This window comes from Phoca vitulina, unplaced genomic scaffold (assembly GCF_004348235.1).
Source record: "Phoca vitulina isolate PV1807 unplaced genomic scaffold, GSC_HSeal_1.0 scaffold26, whole genome shotgun sequence".
Taxonomy (NCBI): domain Eukaryota; kingdom Metazoa; phylum Chordata; class Mammalia; order Carnivora; family Phocidae; genus Phoca; species Phoca vitulina.
The window spans coordinates 10,519,243-10,545,573 of record NW_022589729.1 but is presented as its reverse complement, the minus strand read 5'-3'; the positions used below and the strand labels follow the sequence as shown (position 1 = coordinate 10,545,573).

Below are 26,331 nucleotides of genomic sequence, written 5' to 3'. Positions count from 1 at the left end.
AGTAGGGCATGCTTTTCAGACATCAGTTTGAATTCGGTGGGCCATAGTCAGCCCTTTTAAAATGAAAGAATAGAATAGAATAGAATAGAAAGAATAGAAGAATAGATCAGAACACATCCCATAAATGTAGTAAGGGTAAGGACTGTTTTGTGTTTGTGTGCGTGCGTGTGTGTGTGTGTGTGTGTGTGTGTGTGTGTGTGTGAGTGATGGGGTTGGTGCGGAGTGGGGAGGGAGAGAGAATAGTCTGGGTAGCAATATAAAATATGTCTCTTACTGTGGGTATTTTCAAATTTTGAAACATACTGAAGCAGGTAGCATCTGCTCCATTTAGAAACATTCAAATTTAAAACAAATAAATAAAATACTGCTTTAGCCACAGCAAATACATATACAGGTGGAACTCAGTCTAGTTACAGCCAGTACGTGAATCCAAGTTGAATTTTTCATGTACAATACTAATTTATTTTCTAATTAAAGATAATCAAGAATGGATACTTTGGAATTGAATTACTTACATTGAATTTACCAGTGCTCATTAAAGTTCCAGTACATACTAAATTTATTGAGGCTATTATAGTTATTACTAGGTCATCTTTATTTACTTGGCTCCATTTCTCATTTCTCCCTTAGTAGTTTAGATGCATTTATGTAGTTTTATATTCAAAATCTTGTCACTAAGTAACAAATTGATAATGCCATATAAAAAATGCTGTCTTGTGAGATGTGAAACCTCAGAATTTTTTAAACTACTTTAAAAGCAAGGTAACCATAAAATAATGTGTTAAGATATGTTAAGATATGTTCAATGCAAGATTATGTACCCAAACTTTCTGATCTCCTGAATTCTTTCCTCTCAGTGAATACATTCTTTTCTTGTCCACAGGTAAAATAAATATCTTCTTTTTCCTTTGAAGAAAAACAACTTGCATTCAAAATATTTATCTGAAATATCTTTTATCAATATAAAAAACTCTAAATTCCCAAACTAAACTTCCATAAGCATTATAACTGATGGCTGTTACTCGAGATAACATTTTACATCAAATATTCAGAAAATCTGAAAAATAAAAATCAATTCACTCTAGAAAATTCAAAAATACAATCTCTAAATCTTCTCCCTTACTAAAGGAGAAGATATTTGTAATCTAGAAAGGAAATATCCTATTTTAACTTTTGTTTATTATAAAACTTAAAATATTATTAAAAAACAATGAACTTGAGAAATAGAGCTGCATATCAAAGTATTTCCTCCTCGTGATAATTAAAATTTTGCCTTCTCACTTAATAGAGCCAATCCCTCATTTTAATAATTCACAAAATATACTGTTCCTTTGTTATAATGTACACAAACACTTTTAAATATAAATACTAAATTCAGGAGAATAAGAATAAGATAGGTAGATTAATTTAGAAGCCAAGAGCATGAAGACCAGTTCCATATTTTACAAGCGATCATCTGAACTACTTTGGCCATTCACGGTGGTATAGAAGCCCACGTTCCTACTTGGTCCACAAAGTCTTCCTTCGCAACTCTGAAGCAATCAAAGGCCAATATTTTCATGAAATGGATCCTGCCACCATCACTTTGGGCTTCATTTGGGACCCATCCACAGCAGTCTGGGCCATCTTCTGGATATTTGGAGGAAAGTTTTGGTGGATGTTTTCTTGGACTGGTAGCTTTCTTTTTCTTCAACTCTTCTGTTTTTTCTCAATTTCATTCTTTGATGCTAGGGGTTCCTTGAATGATGAAGTTATTTTGCTAATCTCTTATTGACAATTATTCTGTTCCATCTGGCTGAGGCATGTTTTCATGGGGTTTTGTTTCTTTAGAGCATGTGAGAAGACTCCTTTCCCATACTGCTTCTTCTGGCTCTAACTTCTGCTATAGCCCACTTCTTCCACCCATCATTTTTTCTTTTCACTCCCCTTTGTGTCCTTCTCTTCCTCCTCCACAGCTTCGTCTTCCTCCACATCAGGCTCATCTTTTAATCTCATTAGAGTCAGAGTGAGTTCTGGGTGTTTGGGGAGGGGGGATAATTTCCCTACTGTTCCAGTTTTTAATTTGGATTTGTTTCCTTTTTTCATGGCACCAAAGAGAATCAATGTAAGCTTTTTAGCTTTTTTTTTTTTTTTCTACATTTCTAATGTGATTTCCAGTCTTTTTTAGTTCTGGTATCTCTGTGGGATTTACAGGTTTTATCAACCCTTAAGTCTGTCCTTGTTTCCTCAGTTCCAAGTTCTCAAGTAGTTTTTTCCATGACAGACCATCTAACACACTCTTTGATTTTGTTTCTGACATGAAAGCATCTGAAACATCTGGAGATGGTGACTCTGATAGAGCTTTGCTTGAGGCTTTTAGCCTCTCAGAGATTTCAGAGAGTTCCCTTTCACTATCATTTAATTGTGCAACCAATGATTAAAAGGTCTCTGGCTTCTTGTCAATTTTTCAGCCTTCTTCATTTGCTTCAGAGGCTTCTTCTTAACCAGATCAGTCAGATCGAAGAATCTGTCATCATCATTACCATAAAAATCTTTGTCTTCCCAGTCTTTGACTGGGAAGAATCTGCCTCCTGACCCAGCAATCTCTAAGTATATAGGATCCAACAAGCTTCCAGTGAACACTATCATTACCTCCTTTCTCTTTTTTGAGCCAATGACTTCAGCCATCAATTGTTTTTTGGTTGAATCAAATTTTACCCTGCAGAGAGAGAACACCCTTTGTTGCTGCTTGACAAGCTTCTTCAATCGCCTTACAACTCACTTGGATCCTGTCTCTGTCTTCCTCTGGTCCCTGCAGAATAAAGAGCTGGTGCCACTTCCAGAGCTAAGAACATGCTCCCTGTGGACCAGATAATAGGTGTGCTGTGTCATTTGGATTTGTTTGAGAAAAACACCATCCCTAGGTTCTTCCTAGAACATAGAGCTAGAAGACAGGTCCCTGGCGATAGCATTGCATTTCAGTGAAGGGTGCTCTGGAAAACATGTTGCAGCTAGGCAGTGGCCTGAAAAGGCAGCAGCTCATCCCTTTGGGTGCCATGGATGGTGCTGCTCTTCAGTGTCCATAGGCTGCAGGGGCCGGTGACCAAGCCTCCAGGGAAGGAGCTACTGTGGATTGGGGGACATGGCTGCTCTTCCCATGGGACCCTGGGAATGGGGTCCAGCAGTGCTGTGGGCTTTTCCTTCTTCACTTCCTCAGGGTTTGAGGGACTGGTAGCCAGGCTTTCCCCATGTCATGAGTCAGCAGGGCTGACTTCTTGAGGTCACCATGGAGTGCTTTCACACTGGGGACTCTGACGACAAGGAGGGAATTACAATTGATTTTTGATTCACTGGTTCTCTTAAAAACAATGGAAACAATAACAGAGAAATCTACATTCATGTTTCAAGAAAAGATTTGAATAAGGCATGTATGTTGGGCTTTACTATGGAGTACGGAGCTATGAGGCAGAACTATGATTATATATTCCATATTCGTATTTTTATACAGGTGAGGTCAATCACATTTCATACATAATGTGACCTTAAAAAGGGAAACGACAGTTTTAACTTGATACGTGAAAGCAAAAGGTGGAATCTGTCCATTTACATTGTTGGTGGAAGGAGATGAGTTCTGTCCCCAGCCCACATATCAGAAACTAAAAACAGGAAGCCATATCTTAAGTAAAAATGTTTTAAGTTAACATGATTATTTTCTGGGTGGGAGAAAGCTAACTCTGGGGTCTTAAGTGACAGCGTTAGGCATAAACTCACTCTGGTGGCTATTCCAAAACATAATTTTAAATTGTTAGCCAGATCCTGACAATCCATGAGAAATCACAAACAGAAATGCTAAGCAGATTTATTTACCCTGGGCTTGGTCAAGATCTTGTTCACACTTCCCCTTGCTCACTAACACTCTTTTACACTTACCTCAAAGTGAGGCAAACTTGTCACACTCAAAGGTCAGAGCACCTGAGCCTCCAGAACAGCAGATGGGTGAAGGACGGCCCCTCATATGAGGTCCCTGGATGATTGACAGCAGGTTGCTATGAGGCTGCTGTAAGCCGATGAGTGTGTACATGGCCACGTGTGTGCTGGGGTGGATTTAGGGAGTTGGGGGATCTCTTCCCATCCGCCCCTACCCATTTCTGAGGTTGCAGGACTCAACCAGAAGGCCAGTAATCCCATCTCTGCTCAACAATATCCTCTTAGTTTCAGGTATATATTATAGTAATTTGATCTTTATAAACATAATAAAATGATCCCCATAAGTTTAGTTATCATCTGTCACCATACAAAGTCATTACAATATTATTGCCTATATTTTCTATGCTGTACATTATATCCCCATGACTTATTTCACAGCTAGAAGTTTGTACCTCTTATCCTCTTTACCTATTTTGCCTACTCTCCACTCCCTCCCCACTCTGGTAATCACCACTTCGTCTCCTTTATCTATGAATCTGTTTCTGTTTTGTTTTGTTTTTTCATTTGTTTTGTTTTGTTTTTTTGTTTTTTTTAGATTCCATATATAAGGGAAATCATATGGTATGTATTTCACTTAGCACAATACCTTCTAGGTCCATTCTAGTTGTTGCAAATGGCAAGATTTTATTCTTTCTTATGGTTGAGTCCATTGTGCATATATATATGTATGTATATATATATTATATATATATAATATATATCACATCTTTTTTTTAAAAGAATTTACTTATTTGAGAGAGTGAAAGAGAGAGAGAGCTAGTGTGTGTGTGTGTGTGTGTGTGTGTGTGTGTGTGTGTACAAGCAGAGGGGAGGGGCAGATGGAGAGGGAGAAGCAAACTCCCTGCTGAGCAGGAAAACAGATGCAGGACTCGATCCCAGGACCCTGGGATCATGACCTGAGCCAAAGTCAGACACTTAACCGACTGAGCCACCCAGGCTCCCCATATCACGTTTTTTTTAATCTTTATCTACTGATGGACATAGGTTTCCATATCTTGGCTATTGTAAATAATGCTAGTATGAACATAAAGTTAGATACATATATTTTCAAATTGGTGTTTTTATTTACTTTGGGTCAATACCCAGAAGTGAAATTTCTGAATCTTATGGCAGTTCTATTTTAAGGAACCTCCATACTATTTCCATAGTGATTGCACAAATTTTCATTCCCACCAACAGTGTATGTGGGTTCACTTTTCTCCACATCCCACCAACACTTATTATTTGTCTTTTTTTTTTTTTTTAAAGATTTTATTTATTTATTTGACAGGGAGACACAGCCAGAGAGGGAACACAAGCAGGGGGAGTGGGAGAGGGAGAAGCAGGCTTCCCACAGAGCAGGGAGCCCGATGTGGGACTCGATCCCAGGACTCTGGGATCATGACCTGAGCAGAAGGCAGACGCTTAACGACTGAGCCACCCAGGAGCCCTCTGTCTTTTTGATAATAGCCAATCTAACAGGTTTGAGATGATACCTCATTGTGGGTTTTGATTTGCATTTCCCTGATGATTAGTTTTGTTGAGCATCTTTTCATGTACCTGTTGGCCATCTTCATGTCTTTTCAAGTCCTATAGTAAGTTATGGAAGCACTTTAGGTATTTGGGATATTTACCCAATATTTGTATGATTTGTAAATATCTTCTCCCATTCAGTAGGTTGCCTTTTCATTTTGTTGATGGTTTCTTTCACTGTGCAAAAATTTTTAGTTTGATATAATCCCATTTGTTTAATTTAGCTTCTGTTGTCATTGTCTGTGGAGACTGGTTCAAAAAACTATTGCTAGACCAATGTCAAAGAGCTTACTGCCTATGTTTTCTTCTAGTAGTTTTATGGTTTCAACTCTTACATTCAAGTCTTGAATCCATTTTTAATTTATTTTTGTATATGATGGAAGAGAGGGGTCCAGTTTCATTCTTTTGCATGTAGCTGTCCAGTTTTTTACACACTATTTTTTGAAGAGACTGTCTTTTCCCCATTGTATATTCTTGCCATGTTTGTCATGGATTAATAGACCTTATATGTATGAATTTATTTTTGGACACTTTATTCTATTCTATTGATCTATGTGTTTGTTTTCATACCAGTACCATACTGCTTTGATTACTGTAGCTTTGTAGTATAATTTGAATCAGGGAATATAATACCTCAGTTTTGTTTTTCTTTCTCAAGATTGCTTTGGCTATTTGGGTCCATCAAAATACTGATGGCATTTTTAACAGAACTAGAACAAAGAATCCTAAAATTTGAATGGAACCACAAAACAGTTCATTGTTAACACATGAAAAGTTAAGAATAAAAATTAGTTAACATATTAAACTAGTTCTATAAATCAGGGTTTGCTTATATGGAAAAAATCCAGAGTTTTGCTATATTATTTAAATGCTTGTTTTATTTTTTTAATTAATTACTTAATTTTTTAAGTATAAAGAAGATAAAAAGCACTCCCTGATTCCACTGATTGATTGTGACCCAAAATTTGAAACCCAGGCTTAGAGACCCAGCATGACCCTGGACGTGCCTGCTTCTTACCTCCTTTTTCTACTCCCTGTGCTCACTGCACTCCAATCACATTAGCCTTTGTCCTGCCCAGGCCTGCCTTTTTTTTTTTTAAACTTCAAGTTAGTTAACATACAGAGCAGCCCTGGTTTCAGGAGCAAAATCCAGTGATTCATCACCCACATACAATGTACAGCACCCAGTGTTCATCCCAACAAATGCCCTCCTTAGTGCCCATCACCCATTTAGCCCATTGCCCTGCCCAACTCCCCTCTAACAACCCTCAGTTTGTTCTCTATATTTAAGAGTCTTATAGTTTGCTTCTCTCCCTGTTTTTATCCTATTTTATTTTTCCTTGCCTTCCCCTCTGTTCATCTCTTTTGTTCTTAAATTCCACTGTGAGTGAAATCATATATTTGTCATTCTCTGACTGACTTATTTCCTAGCATAATACACTCTAGCTTCATCCACATCATTGCAAATAGCAAGATTTCATTCTTTTTGATCACTGAGTAATATTCCATTGTGTGTGTGTGTGTGTGTGTGTGTGTGTGTGTGTGTGTATACCACTTCTTCTTTATCCACTCATAAGTCAATGGACAATTGGACTCTCCATAATTTGGCTATTGTTGATAATACTGCTATAAACATTGGGGTGTATGTGCCCCTTTGAATCACCATTTTTGTATCAGCATATTTGGATAAATACCTAGTAGTGCAACTGCTGGGTTATAGGGTAGTTCTATTTTTAACTTTTTGAGAAACTTCCATACTATTTTCCAGAGTAGCTATACCAGTTTGCATCCCCCACCAATGTGCAAGTGTTCCCCTTTCTCCACATCCTCACCGACATCTGTTGTTTCCTGAGGTGTTAATTTTAACCATTCTGATTTGTATTTCCCTGATGATGAGAGATGTTGAGCAACTTTTCATGTGTCTGTTAGTAATCTGGATGTCTTCTTTGGAAAATTGTCTATTCATGTCTTCTGCCCATTTCTTAACTGGAGTATTTGTTTTTTGGGTGTTGAGTTAAATAAGTTATTTATAGATTTTGGATACCAGCTCTTTATCTGATATGTCATTTGTAAATATCTTCTCCCCTTCCATTGGTTGCCTTTTAGTTTTGTTGATTATTTCCTTTGCTGTGCAGAAGTTTTTATCTTGATGAGCACCCAATAGTTCATTTTTGCTTTTGTTTCCCTTGCCTCCAGAGATATGTCTGATAAGAAGTTGCTGTGGCCGAGGTCAAGGAGGTTGCTGCCTGTGTTCTCCTCTAGGATTTTGATGGTTTTCTGTCTTACATTTAGGTCTTTCATCTATTTTGAATTTCTTCTTGTATATGGTGTGAAAAAGTGGTTCAGTTTCATCCTTCTGCATGTTGATGTCCAGTTTTCCCAACATCATTTGTTGAAGAAACTATCTCTTTTCCTTTGGATATTCTTTCCTGTTTGTCAAAGATTAGTTGACCATACAGTTGTGGGTCCATTTCTGGGTTCTCTATTCTGTTCCGTTGATCTATGTGTTTGTTTTTGTGCCAGTAACATACTGTCTTAATCACTACAGCTTTGTAATACAGCTTGAAGTCTGGAATTGTGATGCTTCCTGCTTTTCTTTTCTTTTTCAAGATTGCTTTAGCTATCTTTTCTGGTTCCATATAAATTTGAGGATTGTTTGTTCTACCTTTGTGAAAAATGGTGGTGTTATATTGATAGGGATTGCATTGAATGTGTAGATTGCTTTGGGTAGTATAGATATTTTAACAATATTTGTTCTTCCAATCCATGAATATGCAATGTTTTTCTATTTCTTTGTGTCTTCTTCAATTTCTTACACAAGTGTTTTATTGTTTTCAGAATACAGCTCTTTTACCTCTTTGGTTAGTTTTTTTCCTAGGTATCTTATGGTTTTTGGTGCAATTCTAAATGGGGTTGATTTCTTGATTTCTCTTTCTACTGCTTCATTATTGGTGTATAGAAATGAAACAGATTTCTGTACATTCATTTCGTATCCTATAACTTTACTGTATTCATGCATCAGTTCCAGCAATTTTATGGTGGAGTCTTTGGGGTTCTCTGCATAGAGTATCATGTCATCTGCAAATAGTGAAAGTTTGCCTTCTTCCTTTTCATTCTGGATGCCTTTTATTTCTTTTTGTTTGATTGCTAAACTAGGCTTCTGGTACTATGTTGAACAACAACAGTGGGAGTAGACATCCCTGTCATGTTCCTGACCTGAGGGGAAAAGCTTTCAGTTTTTCCCCATTGTGGATGATATTAGCTGTGGGTCTTTCATATATGGCATTTCTAATGTTGGGGTATGTTCCTTCTACCCCTACTCTTTTGAGGATTTTTATCAAGAAAGGATGCTGTATTTTGTCAGATGCTTGTTCTGCATCTACTGAGAGAATCATATGGTTCTTATCCTTTCTTTTATTAACGTGGTGTATCATGTTGATTGATTTGCAAATACTGAAGCACCCTTGCAGCTCAGGAATAAATCCCATTTGGTTGTAATGAATACTTCTCTTAATATACTGTTGGATCAATTAGCTAGTATCTTGTTGAGAATTTTTGCATCCATGTTCATCAGAGATAATGTAATTCTGTAATTCTCCTTTTTAGTGGGGTCTTTGGTTTTAGAATCAAGGTAATCCTGGCCTCATAGAATGAGTTTGGAAATTTTCCTTCCATTTCTATTTTGTGGAACAGCTTCAGAAGAATAGGTATTAATTCTTTAAATGTTTGGTAGAATTCCCCCAGAAAGCCTCTGGCCCTGGGCTCTTGCTTGTTGGGAGATTTTTTATTACTGATTCAATTTCTTTGCTGGTTATGGGTCTGTTCAAATTTTCTATTTCTTCCTGTTTCCGTTTTGGTAGTTTATATATTTCTAGGAATTTATCTATTTCTTCCAGATTGCCCAATTTTTGGAATATAATTGCTCATAATATTCTCTTATAATTGTTTGTATTTCTGTGGTGTTGGTTGTGACCTTCATGATTTTATTTATTTGGGTCCTTTCTCTTTTCTTATTGATAAGTCTGGCTAGGGCTTTATCAATTTTGTTAATTTTTCAAAGAATTAGTTCCTAATTTATTGATCTGTTCTACTTTTTTTTTAATTTCTATATCATTTTATTTTGGCTCTAATCTTAATTATTTTCCTTCTGCTAGTTTTAGGCTTTATTTGCTGTTCTCTTTACAGCTCCTTTAGGTGTAAGGTTAGGCTGTGTATTTGAGATTTTTCTTGCTTCTTTAGGAAGACCTGTATTGACCACCTTTGCTGTGTCCCAAAGGTTTTGGACTATGATGTTTTCATTCTTGTCTGTTTCCATGTATTTTTTTTTATTTCTTCTTTAATTTCCTAGTTGACCCATTCATTCTTTAATAGAATGTTCTATAACCTCATGTATTTGTGGTCTTTCCAAATTTTTTCTTATGGTTGACTTCAAGTTTCATAGTGTTGTGGACTGAAAATATTCATGGTATGATCTCAATCTTTCTGTACTGGTTGAGGCCTGATTTGTGGCCCAGTATGTGATCTATTATGGAGAATGTTCCATGTGCACTCAAAAAGAATGTGTATTCTGCTGTTTGGGGACAAAATGCTCTGACTATATCTGTTAAGTACATCTGATCCAGTGTGTCATCCAAAGCCATTGTTTTCTTGTTGATCTTCTGCTTAGATGATCTGTCCATTGCTGTGAGTGGGCTGTTAAAGTCCCCTATTATTATTGTATTATTATCAATGAGTTTATTTAAGTTTTTCATTAATTATTATATATTTGGCTGCTCCCAAGTTGGGGGGATAAATATTTACAATTGTTAGATCTTATTGGATAGACCCCTCAATTATGGTATAGTGCCCTTCTTCATCTCTTATTACAGTCTTTGGTTTAAAGTCTAGTTTGTCTGATATAAGTATGACTACTCCAGCTTTATTTTGATGTCTATTAGCATGATAGATGGTTTTCTATCCCTTCACTTTCAATTTGGAGGTGTCTCTAGATCTAAAATGAGTCTCTTACAAATAGCATATTGATGGGTCTTGTTTTGGGTTTTTTGTTTGTTTGTTTGTTTTTAAGTAGGCCTCACACTCAGAATGGAGCCCAATGTGCAGCCCGAACTCATGACCCTGAGATCCAGACCTGAGCTGAGATCAAGAGTTGGATGCTTAACTGACTGAGCCACCCAGGCATCCCTGGGTCTTGTTTTTTTATCCATTCTGATACTCTATATCTTTTGATTGAAGCATTGAGTCCATTTATATTCAGAGTAATTGAAAGATATGAATTTAGTGCCAGTGTATTACCTATAAATTTGCTGTTCCTTGTGGATGGTCTCTATCCCTTTCTAGTCTTTGTTAATTTTGGTCTCTCTTTCCCACTGAAATGGTCCCCTTCAGTACTTCTTGCAGAGCTGGTTTAGTGTTCACTAACTCCTTTAGTGTTTGCTTTCCTTGGACACTCTTTATCTTTCCTTTTATTCTGAATGACAGTTTTACTGGATGAAATATTCTTGGCTGCATATTTTTCCCATTTAGCACATTAAATATGTCATGCCATTTTTTCTGGCCTGCCAAGTTTCTGTGGACAGTTCTGCTGCTGACCCTATCTGTCTACCCTTGTAGGTTAAGGACCTTTTGCCCCCAGCTGCTTTCAGAATTCTCTCTTTTCTTTGTATTTTGCAAGTTTCACTATAATATGTCTTGATGTTTACCTGTTTTTGTTGATTTTGAGGGGAGTTCTCTGTGCCTCTTGAACTTGAATGCTTCTTTCCTTCCCCAGATTAGGTAAATTCTTAGCTGTAACTTGTTCAAATTTCTGCCCTCTTCCCCCCACTCTTCTTCTGGGACTCCCATGATATGGATATTATTGCATTTTGTGGAACTGCTGAGCTCCCTAAGTCTATATTTGTGATGTAATAATTTTTTTCCTTCATCTTTTCAGCTTCATTATTTTCCATAATTTTATCTTCTATATCACCTACTCAATCCTCTGTTTCTTCTGTACTCTTTGTGTTTACATCCAGTCAGTTTTGCATCTCAGTTATAGTTTTTTTTTTTTATTTTGACCTAATTTTTAGGTCTTTTATCTCTGCAGCCAGGGTTTCTCTGGCATCTTCTATGCTTCTTTCAAGCCCAGCTAGTATTCTTATGACTGTTGCTCTAAATTCTTGTTCAGATATATTGCTTATATCTGTTTTGAGCAAATCCCTGGCTGTGATTTCTTCTTGATCTTTCTTTTGGGGAGAATTCCCCCTTGTTGTCATTATGTCTAGGTTTCTGTCTTTTGCATATTATGAAAGCTTATTATGTTTCCTGCTCTTGAGAGTAATACTATATTAAGAAGGGGTCATACACTGTCCAGGGCCTGGTGCTTCAGGACGTGTTTCTGGTCTATGCTGTGTGCACTCTGCTATTGTGTTTTTTAGCAGCTCTTTCCCACAGGTCAGTCTTCTACAGAGTTCCTCCTTGCTTGCAGTGGGGGGTGTTTGGACCTTTAACTAGGCATGCTTTGATTTGTTTGTTAAGATAAGCCTGGTACATGGGAAGGGGGGGTGCTTGTTTGGTCTTCTGAGGGAGAGGCCAGATGTGCTGGCTCATAGTCAGACCTAACTTTGCAAAGATGCCCCTGCCAGGTGCGGGGGGCAGAGGGGGGGGGTGTTTGGTGTAAGCAGTTCCAGCCTCCACTGGAGGCACTGTGTTTCTTTCTGAAATCCAACCATGCTGAGGAATGGGGTGGGGGAGTGGAAGATGGTGTCACCCTGACCTCTCATCCCTAGGGAGGAGAACTCACAGCCTATGATAGTTCACTCACAGTCTCAACCTGTCTGTGCCCGGCCATTGGCATTCCTGGTGCCACAGTTCTCCTGTGTTTTATCTCTGGCACACAACTGGGATTCAAAACTCCAAATCTTAAAGAGCCCAGCAAGGTGCAGACCCACTCCCTCCCCCTCCTCAGGGGAGAGACTTGCAGCACACCCCTCACTGTTCTGTCCCAGAAAAGCAGTTGCACAGTACACACACAGTGGCTGGAGTCCATTGTGATGCAGAGTGAAAAGCTGTGTAACCAAACTATCTGCCCTCTGCATGTACCTGTCGCCTGCTTCTGAACAGCTGCTCAATGACTCACAGTGGGCCCTTTTTCCTTAGAGAGGCAAATACCGTCCAAACATACTTCAGGAAGGGGAGCGATCTCTCCCAGTGCTACCCAGGGGATCCCCTCACTGCAGCATATTGTGGGAACCCTATGCTCCTCTCTTTCCCACTCTCTCTTTCTTTCCCTGACTTCACTCTGTGAAAATGGCTCCTTCCCCTCCATAACACTGTGGCTTTTCTCTCCCCCAATTCAGAGCTCTGAATCTCTTATTTGCCACATTCTCTCCTCCCAATTGTGCAGATTGTTTTCTTAATCCTCAGATCAATTTCCTTTGTTCAAAATGACATGACGTTGATCTAGTTGGTTTGAGGGATGAGGCAAGCTCAGGGTCCCCCTACTACTCCACCATCTTAACTCTTCTTATCTCTGTTTTATTTTATCTTTGGATCTTATTTTATTTCTTTGATCCAAGATTGCCAATATGTTCAGTCTATAGAAGTAAATTATCCTGATCTTTTTATCTGTATGACACCAAATTATTTTGGCTGAAATTCTTACTATGTTGACTGATAGTGTCAAGTAATGAGAGGTCATGTCAAATGAGAGGTAAGATTTATTGCTGACCATGTTGTATGGCTGTGTGGGCCAGGTGGGCTTCTACAAGGATTCAGGAAGATTCACAAACATACACCATTCTTCCTGGGCATGTTTCATAGTGTTTCATCCAGTTCAGCTGGAGGGAGTGGTGGCAAACTAGGTTGTAAGCAAACTTATTTTTATATTCGGTCTAATCCTGCTCATGCAAATTATATATGAGGAAGAAATATAGCACAAACTAAGCGATATATGCATGCTAAAGTGTTATCACTTCTTCACTTGTGCATAAATACATGGAAAGTGATATAGAAGATAGAATGGGAAAAAAGAATAAATGCTTTTTTATTTATGGAAAATAGTGGCTCTGCAAGTGAAAAGAATCCAATTCAGTAAATGATCTGAGTCAATTTATTTTAATAACAAGTCAATAGATGATAGATAGATAGATAAAATAACATTGTCTAATCACCAGCATTATAGTAAGAATACATTCTTTTATTACTTTGATCAGATTTAAATTCACACCAGGAACAAATTATAATTATTCTAAATTGAAATTTCATTATTGACTAGTATAAATTAATTTATTGTACATTTAATAGGTACTATTAAATGTATAGATAGATACTATTAATTAATAGATACTATTAATCCTAATAAGGAACTGCTAATTCTTTTCTTTGATATAGCTTTTTTCTCAAGTAATTTTTTATAATTAGTACTAAATTATAGTAATGAAATGTCTTACTTATGAAGAAAATACTGAATAATGTATTGACTAATAGCATATGTTGAATTAATTATTCAGTGTAATTTGAGAGTAATATTTAAATTCATGTTGTTTTGACTTTGACAGTGAAATACATCATGTACAAAAAATACCTGGTATTTTTTACAGAGAAATTATGCATTTATATTTCAAAAGCAGAAATAGAAAAATTCCGAATATATTATGGAAAAGGTCTATATTTCTGCTAATTTAATGTGTTTGGGACATATGAAACTAATTAGGTAAACACTTCAACCATTTAATCCAGCTCATGTTATTAAGTATTATACAACTTAAAAGTATATCCTATGTTGAGAAGTTAATAAAAATAATAATCATCCTGATTCAGTAGTCACAAAGTTATAAGGCTGCCCAGAAAATTCTACCCTAGATTTATTTTAGTGTTGGTAGACAGAAATAAGTTGCCTTTACCAGATCCTATCATTTCAGTCTATGGATTTAAGGACTTTATATTATCATAGCTATATCTGCAAAACCTAAAAGGGGAACTACAATATGACAATTTGAAATAATTGGAGAACAAGAACTATGAGTATTATTGAGAATAACATAGCACATATGTAACCACACTGTAGCTGTAATTAGCAAACCAAAGGCATTTAGGTTAAGTGGAGGAACACTGTGGATTGAGTCAGCTGATGTTGGCATAAAGGACTGCAGGCACTGAATTGGGCTCAGTGGTTATATAAGATTCCCAGGAAAAATGTGGCTGCTCTGGGAACGAAGCACAGCCTCGAGTAGCACTATCTAAGAGAAATATAATGTCAGCCACAGATGCAAACCACACAGGTAATTTCACATTTTTTAGTGGCCACACAAGAAAAGTTAAAATAAACAAATGAAATTAAACTTACTAATACATTTTATGTAACCCAGTATATTCAACATACTATGATTTGAACTTGTAAATTATTGAGATATTTTACATTTTTTATACTAAGTCTCTGAAATCCAGTATATATTTTACAATTGCAGCACATCTCAATTTGGACTAACAGCATTTCAAGTGTTTAATATCCATAGATGGTTGGTGGGTACAGAAAGTTCAGCCTCAGACTCTCTCCTTGGGCCTGGCTAGCTATGCATTCTCTTCAGTGTTTTGAATGAAGAATTCCTTAGGAGATTCATATATTCTATTCATGAGAAAATGAGAAAAGCAAAAAATACCCTGATAGTTTAGAACAATGTATAAATATTACAAAAGCCTAATCCAAAAGGCACCTTTTGGTCCCTATCTTATTGGACCTCTCTTCTGCATTTGCCACCATAGATTACTTTCTCCTTCTTAAAACTACACACTGATAGTTCTCTCCTATTTCACTGACTAGTGCACATTTTGAATCTTAGTTGGACCCCCTTTTTCTGCTCTTCAATTTTGGTGTTTTATAGACTCTTTTTTGACCCCCATTTTGTTCTCACCCCACAACTTCTCCCAGGAGTATCTCAAGCTCTTATACATGCTGATATTACTCAAATGTTATCTCTGGCCTTACATTTTTTCTTAACTTTTATTTCCAAATGCCTGTTGAATATGTCCACCTGGCTATTTTACAAGCACACAAACCCATCATCCTTCCTTCTACACCTACTCTTCTAGTCCATAGTTCATATGGTGTCATCACCATCCACTGAATTAGAAACTGATGGTGAGCCTTGACACTCCCCACTCCCTCACTAATCAGCAAATTCTGTTGATTTCACCAACTTAATATATATCAGTACTTCCCTCCCTCCCTCAAAAAACATGCGCAATTCACTTAGCTATTATCTATTTCTTGAAATGAGGCAAAATCTTCATCAATTCCCTATTCTACGAATCATATGCCCTCAAACCGATCTTCCCAAAGCAACCATGGAAAATGAAACACTGACCATATTTACTCTTGCTTAAAACACTTCAGTGGTTGCCATGAGTTAAAGAATAAGGTCCAGACTCTCTGGTCCTTCATATCCTCTTACTGCCTTGCTCTTTAACTTTATTCTTATACCACTTTCTGAACTGAACTTCACACTCTACCAATACAAGACTCTATGTAGCTCTCCACAAACATCAAGCTGCATGAGTTGTGCTTACATGATTCTTTTTTTTCTTCCCTTTCTTTATTCCCAGACTCATCCATTATGAGCCCACATATGTTTTACATCATTTCCTTAAAAGGCTGTAAATTGACCACCATCAAAAACTGTTTCAGACTGGGTTAGGTACTCTTGTTGGTATCTAAACATACCTCTATCACAGTATTAAGCACATCTATTAAATTATCTTCCAGATGTCTCCACCACCAAGTGGTATTCATCTTTGTATCTTTGATATCTAGCACAGTGCTTTTTATAAAGATTTGATGAACTCACTGAAATCAGGTTAAAAACACTAACATTTGTATGTGCACTTACATATACAAACATCGGCATACATGATGTACACTCAAGCAAAGTAGACATTAGTTCCTTTAAAAGCAGCAATGTAAAGAAATTGAAACATTTTAGTAAATTAAAAACTGAATATGTGTGAACAGTGAATATAGCTCCCTCAAAACATGAATTGTGTTCAGGTTGCCTTATTTGAAGAATTTCAACTTGAACTTTCCTTGTCAACACCTTAGGGGCTGTCTAGTTGTGGGTGAACAGAGGGAAGGAAGGTTACAGAGATTAGTGTTGAAATTGCTTCATATGATCCATGGTACCAATTCACTTCACCAATCCTCAGTTTTCTCATCAGCAACATGAGGAAATTAGGCCTACGAGCGTCCTCCTGAACCTTAGACTCTATAATTCAATACTGTGTCTACACAGGGATGGAGAGAGGAGGAAAACAGGGAGAGGAAATAAAACAAAACTTGCTTACATCCCAATTCATCTACTTGAACCTATTAAAACACATACACATCATTTTAATTAGAACTATTTCATTAATTTTAATTTTTCCAAATACATGAGTATTTATGCTCTATTACAGAAATAATTAGTTATGAGGAAATGTGAAAATGTTTTATTCTTCTTAAGTCCAATAGGCATTAAATGATAACAATGTCCATAAATGTTAATGATCTTAGTTTCATTTTTCTTTTCCCAAGATAGAGTAGTTGCATTACAACAATATTGAATCTGGTATGTATTTAATTCCTTATGCAGTCATGCCCAGGAAATCAATGGGATAAAGCTGAGATGTCAGTGCACTTTAATTTGGTCAGTCATGTCATATACATGTGTTAAAATCTTTGTATTTTGGGGGCGCCTGAGTGGCTCAGTCAGTTAAGCGTCCGCCTTCGGCTCAGGTCATGATCCCAGGGTCCTGGGATCGAGCCCTGCATCGGGCTCCCTGCTCAGTGGGAAGCCTGCTTCTCCCTCTCCCACTCCCCCTGCTTGTGTTCCCTCTCTCACTGTGTCTCTCTCTGTCAAAAAAATAAATAAAATCTTAAAAAGAAATATCTTTGTATTTTTCTATAGGAAGTTCTGAGTACCATTTAAAATATACAAACTCACTATGGCCTTCAGTGGTACCTGGCACCTTATTGTGTACACTGTTGATGAGCAATAATAAATGATTTTTTAGTAGCTCTGTAGGGCACACTGGTATAGTTTTAAGAGCATTGTCAATGACCAGGAATACACTGCAAAGCAAGGTTTATGAAAAGAACAGAGTGTGATCTCTGTCATATAGGGGACTTTACAGAGGAACATTAGTTTTACTTCTATATAAAGAGGACATACTTGTTGAAAAGATGAAGACAGTACAGTACGGATAAAATAAAAATAGAAACTCACCCTTCTTTCTATCCAGTCTCCAAAATAACTTCTCTTATAATAGCATGATGTATAATGGTCTGGGTGTTTTCTATGCCATTGTAATGGGATGTCAAGGAACTTTTCCTGTTTTTCTGGAGTTGTCAGTGGCTAGAGATGAGGGCAAAGGGTACATTTAACAATTAGAGCAGATATCTTAACCTCTCTGATCCTTAGTTTCCTCATGTTGAGAATGGGAATGATAATCAATTTCCTTCCTAATTCAGAGTTATTTTTCTTTTAATTGATGAAACATAAAGGAAAATAGTCTATAATTATAAATCATTACACAAATAAGGTGCTATTCTGATTCCTAAAGAATGAAAATAAATTTTGGATCCTACAATGCCAAAAGAGCAAGCAAGAAGCCCTGAAACCTATGAAAACCTACCTGGTTAAAAAATGTTAATGAAGTTGAATGTAAATTTTGTGATAAAATCAATGTCTGCTCAATAAAATGCCTGCTCATCTGAAGAGTGGTCACTAAATAAAAACAAATTTTAACATTTCATAAACTGTTCATGAAATTGCCAAACAACATGTTATATGACCATTAAAACTAATTATGATGGTTTTTTCTCCTGTTTCCAAAAAATGTATATTAAGTGAACTTCAGAATACAATAATATTCTGTACATTACCATCACAGCATAAAAGGCCTGCACAGACACAGAAAACAATGTGCTTTTAATAAAATAATTGTAATCAGCTTATAGAACTGGAACTTTTCAAAATTTTACATATTTTATGTCTTTTCATTTTGTTTTAATATAGGGGAATATAGGAGATAGAAGAAATCAATGGTCCAGCATTTACTATATTACTATGAGATAAACTAGAAGATAAAATCCTTACACATACTAATAGAAGAAATTTATCTCAATGGTCCTTGTTATGGACTGAAGGTTTGTCTTCCTTCCCTTCCCCAATTTATATGTTGAAACACTAACACCTAACCTGATGGTCTTAGGAGGTGGGGCCTTTGGGAGGTGATGGGAATTAGATGAGGTCATAAGGGTAGGACCCTTAGGATTGGACCGGTGCCCTTAGAAGAGTCAGGAGAAAGTTTACATTCACTGCTCTGCTCTCTGTGCCCCCCTGGGATGCAAGAAGTCAGCAGTCTGCAACCTGGAAGAGGGCTCTCTCCAGAACCTGAGGATTCTGGCATCCTAGAGACTTTCAGCCTCTAGAACTGTGAACAATAAATTTCTGTTGTTCATAAGGTAGCTAGTGTGTGGTATTTTGTTACAACCCAAGTTGACAAAGGGGATCCTATAATAACAAATCTCTAAATAACATAATGCGAATGAATGGAGGAAAAAGTTTCTTTCCCTAGTGGATTTGGAGACCCAGGCCTGCCCCCACAGAGAGACTCATCTGGCAGAGAAGTCAAGATTTGGACATCAACAGTCTCCATCCAGTGTAGGGTGAATTTAGATGCAGGTAACTACACAGGTGCCATGGGGACTTGGGGGAGAGACTACCTGGGGTGGGAGGCAAGGAGAAATCTTCCAGGGTGAGGAAAGGGGCAATTTCCCTAGCAAAGAATACTGTCTTCAAGGAATGGGGAATTTAACTACAGACTTCATTCATCATGTTTGAAAAGCTGTACCAGCTGTAAGAAGTGGGGTCTTGGAGGGTAGGGGGTCATGGGGAAGAGATGTAGCCTGGTGAAAGTTGAGGCTGAAGAGATCAGAAAAAACCAGAGCAGTGCATCTGGAAATTTCAGGATTATCCTGTAGGAAATAAGGAGCCACAGGATGGTTGGAACAGGGAGTCACCCAAGCAGCCAAAGAGAAGAGGCAGAGGAAAGTGTCACAGCAATGGGTGAACAAGATACTAGGGATTGAAGAGCATCACTTCCAGCCCACATCCTTTGCATCTAGGGAAACTGAGGCTCAGAGAGCTCTGAGAAGAGACTTGTCCATGGTGGTCATTTGGCTTCTGAGGTTGAATATGGGGGTGGAGGCAACCAACAGAGGGCCTGCCTTAATTCTCTGAGGACAAGCACATAGTCATGTGGGTGCTGCTGGGTCTGAGGACAGCCAAGGTCTAGCACTGGGGTAGAAAGAGAGAAATGAGAGGCAGCAGCAGTGGGTTTTTTAACTAATCCCTGCCACCTCATCCCTTACTCCCACCCTCTCTGGCCCCTAATTTCCTGCTACCTAGGGGAGACCCTACACCTGCCCCGGCCTCACACAGCAGATTCACAGCCAAGGCACAGGACATGCAGCAGGGATGGCGAAAGCAGATTTCTGCTCTCGTGATCCCTGCACTTGTGCCTCTATCGGACCTGTGACTGTTCATACTACTGCAGCAGTCCGGGGCCCATCTCCACAGACATCTCCCCACAACCCCATCTCCTCCGGGCCACAGGTAAGGTCAGCAGGTCCCAAAGGGAACAAAGGAGAAGTGATGCCCGCAGAGCCCAGAGGCGGGGGTCTGGGTGGTCAAGGCCCCACGCGGCGCCCCCTGCTGGCCGCAGTTGTCCCCGCCGGGGGTGGTGCCCCCTCAGCAAACACCCCACCTCGCCCCCCTACCGCTCCCACCCTCCTGCAGTAAGCACTGCCCACCGGCTATTTGTATGGTATTTTTTAATCAAACATTCAAAATAATGAGACCATATGCAGAGCTACATTATATTTTCATACATTTCAGTTTTATAAATATGAATGCTTCTGTTTAGATTCCCAAAGCTGCCATTTCAAGTGGAACCAAATATTCTCAAAATATGCGAGAAACTGAAAATTTTATTATTCATAAATAGCCAACATTGACAGTGCATAAAATAGCCTCAGAATACTTTTAAAAGCATGTTTTTTTCCCAGATACTTTTACTCTGTGAAACTGACCTCGAACTCTGATCTCTATAATCTGTCTAGTTTTTAAATGCATTAATGTTTAGTCTTTAGACTAGGAAAAAAAATCACTGTGAATGATAACTCCAAAATCAGCCTGTGACCCATTACATCTCAGTGGATTTGGCGGCCTGATCTTTTCTCATTCTGGTGTAACCCCAGCATCCTGCTTCATTTAATTCTTTAAACTTTAATTAAAAAACAGCAGGAAAAGCCAAGAAGATAAAGCAGATGAAAATCCCTTTATAGCCCGTAGTATAGTGAATAACAGTTTGAGAGAATGAGAGAAATTTTGTTCAAATATGAATATGATCCATGAAAATTTATTTCTTTTTTTTTTTTTTTTGAAAATTTATTTCTTGTGGGCTATCATTTTGCAGGGAAAACCGTATCAATCTAATATCTGTCTAATGTACTAGAAATATCAGAATCAAGCTATCTGATAAGTCTGTATCAGATAGACCATGCTATTCTACCTAGTTCTTTTTTCTCCTTCAACAGTATTTAAGCTTGTTGTTAAATTTACTCAATTGTGGGGTATTAGATTCATAACTTGTAATGCATTCTGACCTGGCTGATGTGGCCATTTCAATAACATACCAAATGTGAGAACTTAGCTGTAGGTTTGTTGAAGGCCAAATCAACCTTCTAGCAATCTTCTATGTTAGCAAAGTGATCTGTTTGTAACATAATTATAACCTGAATTGGGAAGAAGATGTTAGTAAAAATGAGGCAAGTGTCTAGCCCGGTGCCCTGAATATAAGCTGCACTCAATAAAAGTTTTCTCCATAAATAGTTGAGTGCATAAATAAAAAAGTATTTGGAGAGGTGGAAAAGTTAGTAAAATAATGACTTTTTTTTTTTTTTTTTTTTTTGTACTGGACATACCTCTGGAAAATCTGAATAAAAATTCTTTAATAATAGCCATCTTTTCCACTGGTACATCTGGTGTGTTTGAAACTCAATTTCTTTATTTGGGAGAGAATAATTAAATGTGGAGGTTTGCATATTTGATTAGATTAGCTGATTTTCCTGAGCTGAGTGCAATTATAGATTATCATAAAGAGGTCATATGATAGTGTCTTGCAGGGTGAATTTTTAGAAGAAGCAAGCGTGCCCTAAAAGTTTGCAAACCAGCGGCAGAAAAAGTAGAAAGGGTCAAACAATGAACCACACATGTATAAATGTATTTGCCCAGGACTCTGCTTTTTCCACAAGGGAGTATAACAGCTTTCTATGTTTTCTTTTCCTCATGCTGGATTATAATGTTGCATTATCATTCTCCCAGTCATCCCATCACAGAACCTAGAGCCCATCTTATAGCTTCCATGAAATGCTTTCTGACTGCTTCCGTTTGTCTTTCCAAAAAATTTTGGCTGAAATTTTTATACCCCTAAGCCCATAGTTCTTTAAAGAGAAATACTGACCCTCTCTGGCTCATGTATTTCCTTCTCGCTCAAAATCATGTAAATTCAGATAATTGTGATTCACTCTGGAGTCCAAATACCTTTCAAGTACAGTTCCTCAGTGGATGGTTCTCTGTGACCAGTTTCCACCTCACTCATGTTCGTGCCAGTAGTTGATCTTGATTTCCGACTTCCCCTTAGATTGAGCTGCATCTCACCATTCAGAAAAGATTTCTTCTACATTCTGCTTGTTCTGTGCAGGCTATTCTAACCCACTTCCCTTCTGTGTTCTTTGCCAGGCTCTGACATCACATATTTCCTATCACTTGCCCATTGCTTTATAATCCCCAGTGGTGGCACATTCACTTGGGTTTTACCCAGACCTCATATCTCTGCTAAGCTTATCTTGCTGTTCCTCGGGATCCTCCTCTCCATTATGATTTCTGTTACAGCCTCCTAAAATGAATCCATAAGGTTTAGTAGCTCTTCTTTTCCTTCTCAGATACTAGTTAAATATTGGTCTTCTATAGTAACTAGTGTCAGTATCAGTAGTGCAAGATGAGTGATGTAGTAATAACTAGTAATAACTAGCACTGTACCTTTAATCACCTGAATACCACCCACAACTACATGAGAATTATTTAAATACCAAATAAGCTTGTCACTATTTTTCAAATATATACATAATCTTATGATTAATACAATAAAATGCATAAGTGATGAAATTCAAAGTAACTTGTGCTGTTACTTCTTTCATCAATGCACAGTAATAGTACTAGCAGCTCCACATGTGTTTTCTGTATTGATATAGGCCATTAAATATTTTCCCAGTGCGGCCACAGACTGTCCTATTAGTTGTCATTATTAGGTCACTTACTGCTGACGATTCTGCCCTGTAGCCAGCACTGATATCAAGGGTGGCAATCGACCCAAATGTCCACACTTGAAGTCTTTCTGGGATTTCTTAAACTGGAGCCAATGAGTGCGAAGCATTTCCTTCCTGGTGGTTTGAACTTCTAAGACCGTGAGACATAATAGTTCTTTGTTCCTTCTCATAGAAAGAAGATAATCAGGAGTAAGAGAGAAGCAGGGATGGGAAATAACATGAGTTCTGGAAATCTGTCTCCCCACAGATACCCAAGAATAATAGTGAATATTTATGATACTCCAGTTTTATCCTTTCAAGTTTCCAGGGTGCCTAAGTATTTAGAGTGTTGTTCTTATCACTTGGCCCAAAGAGACAACCAATAAAATAATTCACTGAATTGGTGCAGTGCATGTTGTATGTGTATTCAACTGTTCTGCTCCAAGACTCACAAGTGGCAAGGAGCAGAGATAATGTGGAAGTATGTCTTCTGTTTGACCAGAGCATATAAAGATAACAGAGAAAAAAATATTAAGACTTAGAACAAGTCATCCCGACATAAATAAAGAGATATCATGAGATCTCACTCAGCTCTTAGGAGTTGCAGAATTTGTTGTGAATAGTCAGAAATCCTCTGGTGGTAAAACGATCTCACAATGTCTGGGGGAGTCTCATTTATAAGTCAGGCACACTCTTGTTCCCTGCAGTTGGGCTCAGAGAGCAGCCTAGTCTAATACACAGTTAACACATACTCCACCCATCACCACATCTTTTTCATCTTTTTCACTCTAGACACTCTCCTTATCCCTTTCATATTTTTATCGAAGTCATAAATTGAGTTAATGTCCTTACATAGAAATTTCACTCTAGGGGCGCCTGGGTGCCTCAGTCGGTTATGCGTCTGCCTTTGGCTTAGGTCATGATCTCAGGGTCCTGGGATCGAGCCCCGCGTCGAACACCTTGCTCAGTGGCGAGCCTGTTTCTCCCTCTGTCTCTCCCCCCACTCATGCTCTCTCTCTCAAATAAAATAAAGTGTTTTGTTTTTTTGTTTTTGTTTTTTTTTTTTTTTTAAAAAAGGGAATTCCACTCTACTCATTGGAGTTAAAAGGTTAAGAGTCGGGCGCCTGGGTGGCTCCGTTGGTTAAGCAACTGCCTTCGGCTCAGGTCATGATCCTGGAGTCCCTGGATTGAGTCCCACATCGGGCTCCCTGCTCGGCAGGGACTCTGCTTCTCCCTCTGACCCTCCCCCCTCTCATGTGCTCTCTCTCTCATTCTCTCTCTGTCAAATAAATAAATAAAATCTTAAAAAAAAAAAAAAAAAGGTTAAGAGTCATCAGTTTGGGAAGTCGTTAGAAAAGGAGCTAGGGGCTGCTATTGGAATTAGAAATGATAGAGCTACAGGGGTATGTTGCTTTTCTAGAGTCCAATCTATATTAGCAGACACTTTTACCCAAATAGCAAGATTTCCTTGTCAAACACAGAAGGGTGATGAGTGATAGGCAAGAATCGAGATTGGCTGTTCTGTAAGCTTGAACCGAGAAGTGAAAGAGAAGCACTGTTGCTGTCAAAGCAGTGAGACTGGGGTTGGAGATGAATTAGACAAGGAGCCCTCATGCTCATTGGTATGACTAGTAGACAATGAGGTAGATGTGTGGTGTCTAACTTTTCACAGGTGACAAAGCAGGAGGTAAAGAATCAATATTCATCAGAATACAGATGGTCATTGAAACAACAGGACTGCAAGAGATTGCTTGGGAGAGCCCAAGTGGAAATGTCCAGGATTAGAAGGTCGGTTCTTGGTAGCTCCTTATTTAAACATAAATATAAACAAAACATTCCTGGGGCGCCTAGGTGGGTCAGTCAGTTAAGCTCAGGTCATGACCTTGAGGTCCTGGGATAGAGTCCTGCATTGGGCTCCCTGCTCAGTGGGAAGTCTCCTTCTCTCTCCCCCTCTTCCTGCTCATCCTCATGCTCTCTCTCTCTCTTTCCTTTTCTCTCTCTCTCTCGCATGCACGCTCTCAAATAAATAAGTAAAATCTTTAGAAAAAATAAAAATAAATAAAACATCCCTGGAGCGCCTGGGTGGCTCAGATAGTTAAGCATCTGCCTTTGGCTCAGGTCATGATCCCTCTCCCTCTACTGTTCCCCTTGCTTGTGCTCTCTCACTCTCTCTGTCAAATAAATAAATAAATAAAATCTTTAAAAAAACAATTCCTTTGTAGGTCTGATAGAAGAACTACTTACTTAATTATTAGTAAGTGTGCCCTTTATAAAGTTTATTACTAAAAAACCATGACATTTAGTTCTGCCATGACTTACATACCTCTTTCCTTTTTGTCTTGAACCAGATGAACTCTAACTACTCATCATAGATAAAATAATGAATCAGATAAGATTGTTTCACCTTCTTCATCAGTTATTGCCAGTGCTTACTTTCCATTCATTGATACCCTCATTTTGCTTTCTTTCTGCCCAGAGGGACTCTAGTGAAGATAATAAGCTTTAGGAGGAGTTGATATTTTTGGTCTGATAGGCTTCTCTGTGCCCTTTAAGTGATACTGCACAGAAAAGTGTAGAGTTCCCTGAGCATAAAACCAGTTCCACCAGCATCCTTCTTAGCTTATTTTATTTAAAGACATTCTTTGGATCTTTCTCTGTTTGGACAGATGTCTTTAGGTTTCGGGTATGAATAAAAGAAAGCTTTCACGTGACATAGTAGGCTAAATAATGACACCCAGAGCTACCAGAGCCTAATACCTGGAAGTTTGTGAGTGTTACCTTACCTAAAAAGTATAATTTCAAGTGTGATTGTATTACACATCTTGAGATGGAGAAATTATCTTGGATTATTATGGACCCTAAATGCTATATTGCGAGTGTCCTTTTAAGACCAAGGCAGAGGGAGATTTGACACATATACAGAAGACAAGGTGATGTAAAGATGAACCATACAGAGATTTGAAGGTGCTGCACTTGAAGATCAGAATTATCACGGAATGCAGGCAGCCACTAGATACTAAGACAGACAGCAGGATTCTCCCCTACTGCCTCCAAAGGAAGCACAGCCTTGCCAACACCTTGATTTTGACCCAGTGATACTGACTCTGGACCTCTGGTCTCCAGACCTGTGATAGAATAAATTTCTGTTGTTTTCAGCCACCTGGATTATGGTATTTTGTTATAGCAGCCATAAGAAACTAATGCACATTGAACAAAACCTGCCTTTCTTGTGCTTCTCTTGTCTCTTTGCCAATCATTTACATTTAATTGCTCCTCTTTCTGTACAATATTCCACATATAATTATGCACATTTTATTTCAGTTTCAAGCAGTCTCCATTTCAAATCCAGCTCTGTACTCTGTTAAATCCAAAATGTCGTCATGAAGGAAAAAGAAAAGAAAGAAAACATGAGGAGCCTTTTTTACCAAGCAGTTGCAAGCCACATTAGAAACTTAAACAAGTTGTTATGTCAT

The 26,331-nt window shown here is 38.1% G+C and overlaps 1 pseudogene; it reads right to left on the bottom strand.

Annotated features, from left to right (window-relative positions):
- Positions 1-1,474: 1,474 nt before the first annotated feature.
- LOC116643351 lies at positions 1,475-22,206 on the bottom strand (annotated as a pseudogene).
- Positions 22,207-26,331: the final 4,125 nt, after the last annotated feature.